Source organism: Tiliqua scincoides, chromosome 5, assembly GCF_035046505.1.
Source record: "Tiliqua scincoides isolate rTilSci1 chromosome 5, rTilSci1.hap2, whole genome shotgun sequence".
Taxonomy (NCBI): Eukaryota; Metazoa; Chordata; class Lepidosauria; order Squamata; family Scincidae; genus Tiliqua; species Tiliqua scincoides.
The window spans coordinates 131,719,298-131,727,520 of NC_089825.1; the positions used below are offsets into that span (position 1 = coordinate 131,719,298).

General features: G+C 46.1%; 2 pseudogenes; one reads left to right on the forward strand and one right to left on the reverse strand.

Moving 5' to 3' along the window:
* Window positions 1–957: 957 nt before the first annotated feature.
* On the forward strand, window positions 958–1,076 carry LOC136654852 (5S ribosomal RNA; annotated as a pseudogene).
* A 4,141-nt stretch (window positions 1,077–5,217) lies between these two features.
* LOC136654590 (5S ribosomal RNA) lies at window positions 5,218–5,336 on the reverse strand (annotated as a pseudogene).
* Window positions 5,337–8,223: the final 2,887 nt, after the last annotated feature.

An 8,223-nucleotide genomic window follows, 5' to 3' on the forward strand; every position in this document is an offset into this window, starting at 1 on the left:
TGACACACTGGCCATTGGGGGCCTATGCAGAAGTAAGGGAAAATGTTTTTCTCCCTTGCAGGCATCCTGATCCCCCCCCCCCCACACACACACATACACACACGCACACCCCATAGTATGTAGTGTACACCTTCATGGTTTGGCTATATGGTACAGCATAGCGGGAGATAAAATTGGGTTGTAAGTTAAATCACTCTGCATTGGCCTTTGGAGGAAATTGTGGGGAAGTCGCCCGAGAAGTCTCAATCCCCAGGGAGTGGACATTGTTAGTTTTGAAGTACACAGCTGAAGAATTCACCAGCCTGGCTGTTAAAACCACAAACCAGAATCTTTGGCATTCCGTTTTATTTCCTTCACAGTCAGTTGTGTTTTGCATGTGTTTTTTTTTTGGTGCATCAATGCTGCCCCCAAGTGAGAAGGAAGGGAGGGAGAGAGTTGTCAGTCCTGGTTTTGTGAAGCCAGTGGTGCCAGCAAAATGTCTCTGGCGTGTTTCTTCCAACCCCCTTCCCCTGCCTGCTTGCAAAAAATGACTGTATTTTAACCATGATGTGATCTGGCTGCAGAGAGACTCACAGCCTAGTCCTATCCTCATTGCTGATGCTGCTGTGCCAATGGAGCACACATTATATCCTGCAAAGGGGGAGTCTGGAGGCCTCTTCAAGGTAAGTGAATGAAGTCTTCCCTCAGGACAAGCTCCCACTGTTCCAATGGGTCTCACTGGATCTGCACCAGCTATTTTGCTGGCATGTGTATGAAGAGAGTATAGGGACAGGAAACATGGTGGGGTTCAGGTGCACTTTGATGCCACCATGATCCACTCCTTCCTCAAGTGTGGGAGAATAAGAAGCCCAGCTAAATATTCCCTTAGCTTTAAGCATCCCCACTAATGACCACACATCTCAGCTTGAGTGGCTCACAATAGCCATGTCCTCAGAAGCCATGTCCCCAGAAGCCATGTCCTCATGCAAAATTACCCTGCACAAGCCCGATCTCGTCTGATCTCAGAAGCTAAGCAGGGTCAGGCCTGGTTAGTACTTGGATGGGAGACCACCTGGGAATACCGGGTGCTGTAGGCTTATACCATAGTCTTTCGAGACTGAAGGTTGCCAACCATGCAAAATTAATTGTGAAGACTGAATGATAGGAAGACACTCTGATCACAGCATCAACCCCCACCTGCAATATGGAGACTATCATGATGGACCACCTTCTGGAGTTCTGGCAAAGATGACTGAGATGATGATTGGGAAGTGCTTTGGACAACTGAATTGTGCCACCAAAAGGCTGACCATTATTATTTTGAGTTTTGACACTGGTGCCCCCTGGTGGACTAAGGGGACCATGGCATCAGCAGGCCTTGTGGATTTCTCCTCTGAGGCTTGATCTCTACATGCACATGGGGAACAGTTTGTCATTCCCAAGATGGCACAAATCAAACCCTTTGCTAGAAAGTGATTCCAACAACCACAGCAGGACCAGAGCTGAATTGGTCAGCAGTGTGACTGGGCTATCAAGAGGGTTGCTGGTCCTTTGTGATTGGCCTAGGTCTCCAGGAATCTCTATCACTCTCAAAGCAATAGCTGAAGTACTGTTGGATATTTTATTGGTGTCTCCCAGGTTTAAAGACATTATATCATGCTGGGGAAAAAAAAAATCTTCAGGAATAACTTCAATCAAAGTTGGTGACCCAAGGTGCTGGTAAGTCCAGTGCTGGTGTTGCTACAATATAGTGAACCCCTCTGAAAAATGGACAGGTAGTAATTGGGTCATGTCGCCTCTTTACACATAGACAAGCCTTCAGTAGACTGATACCGGCCAAGTGTTTGAGCTCCACATTCTCAGACACACACACAAATATGGGTTGATCAGAAGATTGTTGGCACAGCAGGTCCAGAACCTCTGATCTCCTAGTGCCTCCATTCAGTCTTTTGCAGCTGAATCAACTTGGAGAATGACCAGGAGCACAGGACGGTTTTTGCCTAGTTCCAGATTCATTTCCTCTCACTGTGTCTCTTTCACAGTAATACAGGGCTGTATCTTCAGGCTTCAGAGTGCTCATTTGCAGATAGAGCACATTGGAGGGGTTGTCTCTGGAGATAGTGAAGCGTCCTTTGGCAAAGTCAGCATAGTGTATTGTGACCCCGTTAGGGTAAATATTTGCAACCCATTCCAGTCCCTTCCCAGGAGCCTGACGCGTCCAGCTCATGGTATAGCTGCTGAAGGTGAAACCGGACGCTTGACAAGAGAGACGAAGGGACCCGCCAGGCTTTTTAACATCTCCTCCAGACTCCACCAGTCGGAGCTGAGATTCAACATCTAGAAAGAAACAAATATGATAAAACTCCTTCACATTATCACCTAGAAAACAGGTCTAACCAAATATATTCTGGGAAGAAAAAATTACCTCTGATGTTTGCTGAGAAGAATACAAATGGGAGCCAAAGGATCATTTTCTTCTCTCTGATGCTTTGAGAGGGATTGATGGATAACAACCAGAGACACACAAGATTTGTGTCACTGAAAGTAACTGGGGCGGGATGAGCATTCAGCTGATTTAAATAGGAAGTTAGGTCTGAATTTACATATCACTCAGGATAAAAAGCAAAGGCTGCAGGCCTTTGGCACATATATTCCTATGTGTATGTACAATATGCATGATTTGGGATCTGGTCTTGAAGAATTATTGCCTATATGTATGTAATGCAACCCAAAAGGAAATATGGATTGAATGTTTATTTGTTGCATTTATTTGAGTCATTCCTATACCACATTTTACAAGCAAAAGTTTCCAGCCAAGGGTCTTTGGCAAATTTTATCCCTTTGTGCATACAAAGCACACATGATTTGGGAGATGGCCCTGAAAAATCACTGCCAGTTCAAATCACATGCTTTTCATGTTATTTATCAATTGGGTTTATTTGAGTGTTCACTGCACTGCATTTTTCAAACAAAGCTCCCAAGCAGTTATGCTGAAAGAAACTGTATCCCAGTATAGCAAACAACAGCGAAGACTAAAACAGCTGGTAACACCAGCAAAGTAAACTGTATGGACCTAAGTCCTCACCTCCATCCATTGCACTGCCTATGTTGGCAAGGTGAAGGTCTTTTAACCATAAGTCCAAGGAGACAAAGGGGGTATGTCAGCAGGTTCCGGAGGGCACAGCACCCCTGCTAAAGTTGTTTGTGCCGGGATATATCTCCTCCTGCCTCCTCTATGTCTCCTTCCTGACAATGCCCATGAGAAGGGGGTAATCTGTACCTGGGCCTAGGATCAAAAACGGGGCACAAAAACTAAAGGAGGGGGAAATTTCTTGGCATCTTAGATTTTCTGATCTCACCGGGACTCACTCTCTGCCTGCGATGCTGGGGTTGCTACGACGGGGACACAGCTTCCACAAGCCATATGCCCAGGTCTGAGGAATGCGTACATGAAACAGCACAGTGTCATAAGAACATAAGAACAGCCCCACTGGATCAGGCCAGAGGCCCATCTAGTCCAGCTTCCTGTATCTCACAGCGGCCCACCAAATGCCCCAGGGAGCACACCAGATAACAAGAGACCTCATCCTGGTGCCCTCCCTTGCATCTGGCATTCTGACTTAACCCATTCCTAAAATCAGGAGGTTGCGCATACACATCATGGCTTGTACCCCATAATGGATTTTTCCTCCAGAAACTCGTCCAATCCCCTTTTAAAGGCGTCTAGGCTAGACGCCAGCACCACATCCTGTGGCAAAGAGTTCCACAGACCGACCACACGCTGAGTAAAGAAATATTTTCTTTTGTCTGTCCTAACCCGCCCAACACTCAATTTTAGTGGATGTCCCCTGGTTCTGGTATTATGTGAGAGTGTAAAGAGCATCTCCCTATCCACTCTGTCCATCCCCTGCATAATTTTGTATGTCTCAATCATGTCCCCCCTCAAGCGTCTCTTTTCTAGGCTGAAGAGGCCCAAACGTCATAGCCTTTCCTCATAAGGAAGGTGCCCCAGCCCTGTAATCATCTTAGTCGCTCTCTTTTGCACCTTTTCCATTTCCACTATGTCTTTTTTGAGATGCGGCAACCAGAACTGGACACAATACTCCAGGTGTGGCCTTACCATAGATTTGTACAACGGCATTATAATACTAGCCGTTTTGTTCTCAATACCCTTCCTAATGATCCCAAGCATAGAATTGGCCTTCTTCACTGCTGCCGCACATTGGGTCGACACTTTCATCGACCTGTCCACCACCACCCCAAGATCTCTCTCCTGATCTGTCACAGACAGCTCAGAACCCATCAGCCTATATCTAAAGTTTTGATTTTTTGCCCCAATGTGCATGACTTTACACTTACTGACATTGAAGCACATCTGCCATTTTGCTGCCCATTCTGCCAGTCTGGAGAGATCCTTCTGGAGCTCCTCACAATCACTTCTGGTCTTTACCACTCGGAAAAGTTTGGTGTCATCTGCAAACTTAGCCACTTCACTGCTCAACCCTGTCTCCAGGTCATTTATGAAGAGGTTGAAAAGCACCGGTCCCAGGACAGATCCTTAGGGCACACTGCTTTTCACCTCTCTCCATTGTGAAAATTGCCCATTGACACCCACTCTCTGCTTCCTGGCCTCCAACCAGTTCTCAATCCACGAGAGGACCTGTCCTCTAATTCCCTGACTGTGGAGCTTTTTCAGTAGCCTTTGGTGAGGGACCGTGTCAAACGCCTTCTGAAAGTCCAGATATATAATGTCCACGAGTTCTCCCGCATCCACATGCCTGTTGACCTTTTCAAAGAATTCTATAAGGTTTGTGAGGCAAGACTTACCCTTACAGAAGCCATGCTGACTCTCCCTCAGCAAGGCCTGTTCGTCTATGTGTTTTGATCTATGTGTCAAATCTGGGAGGAAACCGACCTGTTATAGTAGCTCTTTGGCTTGTGGATTCACTTAACATAAAGGAGTTTATAGGGGCAGAGCTGCTCTAGAAGCAGGTTTTGGTACACACACTTTGCATTCTAAACACAATGATGCTCATTTTCTGCAATGATTTTCTATGTTTAAAAGATTTTAGAGAGACTCAGGAGTGTGTTTGGTTTTCTGCATTACTGTATCTGGCTGCCAGCACTGCATGGATGGGTAGACGTAGGCTCCGCATCAGGAAGCCTGATGGTTCTGGGTTCCAAAGACTTTTCTGGCTGGTTGGTTGTCAACCTTCAGTCTTGAACGACTATGGTATAAGCCTACAGCATCCGGTATTCCGAGGTGGTCTCCCATCCAAGTACTAACCAGGCCTGACCCTGCTTAGCTTCCGAGATCAGACGAGATCGGGCATGTGCAGGGTAACAGTTGTATTGCCACCCTTTCCCCTCTCTGTTAGCCCCCTCCCTATTTAGGAAGGGGCCCAAAAGAAAAAGAAACTTTATACCAAAAGATAAAATTCCTTTTGGATGCCCTGGTTTGTGCTGGCGTTGCCACTGTGATGAATGATATACCCCTGGAAAACATCTACCTGCCACAGAGTACCAGAGGGAACAGTTAATCAGTCATATACAGCATGTCATATAGTGGGTCCATGCGAAATAAAGGAAGGCATAGAGATAACAGCTCAGTATGTTTATTCCATCTTCAGAACAGGACCTGGCAAGGAATCTGAATGAATCTGACACAAGGCAAACACCCCTGGCTTTTATACCGTTTAGCTCCACCCAGACTCCCAATGATTGGTGCAATTGAAACATTAACTAGAGGGCCAATCGGATGGTAGGATTTCGATCCATCACCCGATTGGCCAGAACTTACATTAACTAGAGGGCCAATCGGATGGTAGGATTTCGATCCATCACCTGATTGGCCAGCCATAAGTTTGGGCCAATCAGTTATGCAGGATTTCGATCCTGCATAACTTGCATACATAACAAGCAAATGGCAGAGCTTTGAGCAGGGGAATCAGTAGGGCCTGCTGTTTGTTTGCACACACATGGCAGTCCTCTGCAGGCTGGATTTGGGTCAAGTGTTGGGCTGTACACACTCACACTGGCTCTCAAGGGTGGGTTGAATTTTAGATTGTCAGTTCCTTGAGCTCAGGGTCTCCCTTCTGTCCGAGTCTCCTTTCCTCTGAGTCAGCTTGGAGGCCTGCCAGGATTAAGAAAAGGGTTTTTGCCAGGCTTCAGATTCACTTCCCCTCACTGTGTCACTTGCACAGTAATATGTGGCCATGTCTTCAGATTTAAGACTGTTCATTTGCAGATACAGCATGTTGGAGGGGTTGTTCCTGGAGATGGTGAAGCGGCCTTTGGCAAAGGCAGCATAGTATATTTCATTTGCATCGTACCTAATCCACGCAACCCATTCCAGTCCCTTCCCGGGAGCCTGTCTCACCCAGCTCATCCAGTAGCTGCTGAAGGTGAACCCAGAGGCTCAACAGGAGAGGTGGAGGGACTCTTTTCCCTCCACTCTTTTCACTTCTCTCCACTCTCCACTCTTTTCACTTCTCCTCCAGACTCCACCAGCTGGACTTGTGATTCAACATCTGGAAAGAAAGAGTTATTAGAATGACCGTCCACATTATCCCCTAGAATGAAACTGTATTAGACTTGCCAATTCTAACCTAGTTGTCTAATCAAATATATTCTAGGAAGAAGAATTACCTCTGATGGCTGCTGAAAGGAAAAGAAATGGGAGCCAAAAGGTCATTTTTCTCTGTGTTGCTTTGAGAGGGATTGAATGGAAAGCAATCTCAGATGCAGGTTGTGTCTCCAACACAGTTTGGGCAGAGGAAGCATACAGCTGATTTAAACAGGAAACCAGCCCCTAATTGCATATCCCTCAGGATAAAAAAGCAGGCATTTGGCAATCTATATCTCCTTGGGCATACATAGGACAGATGAATTGAGAACTGAACCTAAAGAATCACTTCCCGTACCTATGGAATTCCCTAAGTCTGGAATTCTGTGGAGCTGGTTACCACTAGTGAGCTGAACAGACCTGTTCACAAGTATGGTAGTTATAATATGCGAGCATTGATTTTAAATCAGCTATTTGGCAATATTTCCTTTTTGAGCTAATTCCAGGGGAGGTACATGAAAAGACTGGAGAATAGGTTTTGAAGTTAAGGGAGATGCTTAATTTCAGATAGAGATGGTGACATTTAGGCTCCCTCTTTACAAATACTTTCAATTTAGTCCTTTTTTGCTGGTTAGATTAGATTAGATTAGGGTAAGAACTGCAGACACTTTGCACCCAATGCTATCTAACTGGCCAGTACTGATGAAGCTGAGCCATTAGGGCACACGCTGTATCCAGCAGTGGTGCGGAGGGAGGTAATCATGGAGGTTTCCTCGAGTGAAGGAAGCGCTTGCTCCCTTCAGTGCTGCATTGTGGCTGCAGTGGAACTGAAAAGTTGGATAGCGTTGGGTCCAAAATGACACGTGAAGTCATAACGCTGAAGGATTAAGGAAATTTGAAATGTCTTTACTAACAAAGAAATGACACGCTGGCCATCAGGGGGGTCTATGCCGAAGTAAAGGAAACTATTTTTCTCTGCATTTTTCTCTCTCTCTCTTGATCACCCCTCCCGCCCATACCATAGCATGCAAAGTGCAAATCCATATTCTATCTGCATGCTACAGCATGGCAGGGGATGGGATTGGGTTGTAAACTGGATCACTCTGCCTTGGTTTTTTGTCGGAAATTGTGGGGAAGTCTCCTGATGAATCCCACTCCCAAGGGAGTGGACATTTTTAGTTTTGAAGCACACAGCTGAGGAAATCACCAGCCTGGCTGTTGAAACCACAAATAGAATCTTTGGCAGTTCCATTTTATTCACAGTCAGTTGTGCTTGGCAGTTGTTTTTTTTTTTTTCTCCTGTGCATCAATGCTGCCCACAAATGAGAAGGAAGGGAGGAAGGAGTTGTCACATCTGGTTTTGTGAAGCCGGTGGTGCCAGCGACATGTCTGTGGGGTCCTTCCTCCAACTCCTCTTCCCCTGCCTATTTGCAAGAATGATGCGTTTTAACTATCATGTGATCTGGTTGCAGAGTGACACGCGGCGTAGTCCTGACTCCATCTCCCTTGCTGATGCAGCCGCACCAATGGAGCACACACTATATCCTGCAAGGGGGGAGCATGGAGGCCTCTTTAAATGAATGAAGCCTTACCCTGGGGCAAGCTTCCACTGCTCCAATGGGTCTCATCAGATCTGCATCGGCTAGTTTGCTGGCATATATCTGAGGATAGTAAAGGGA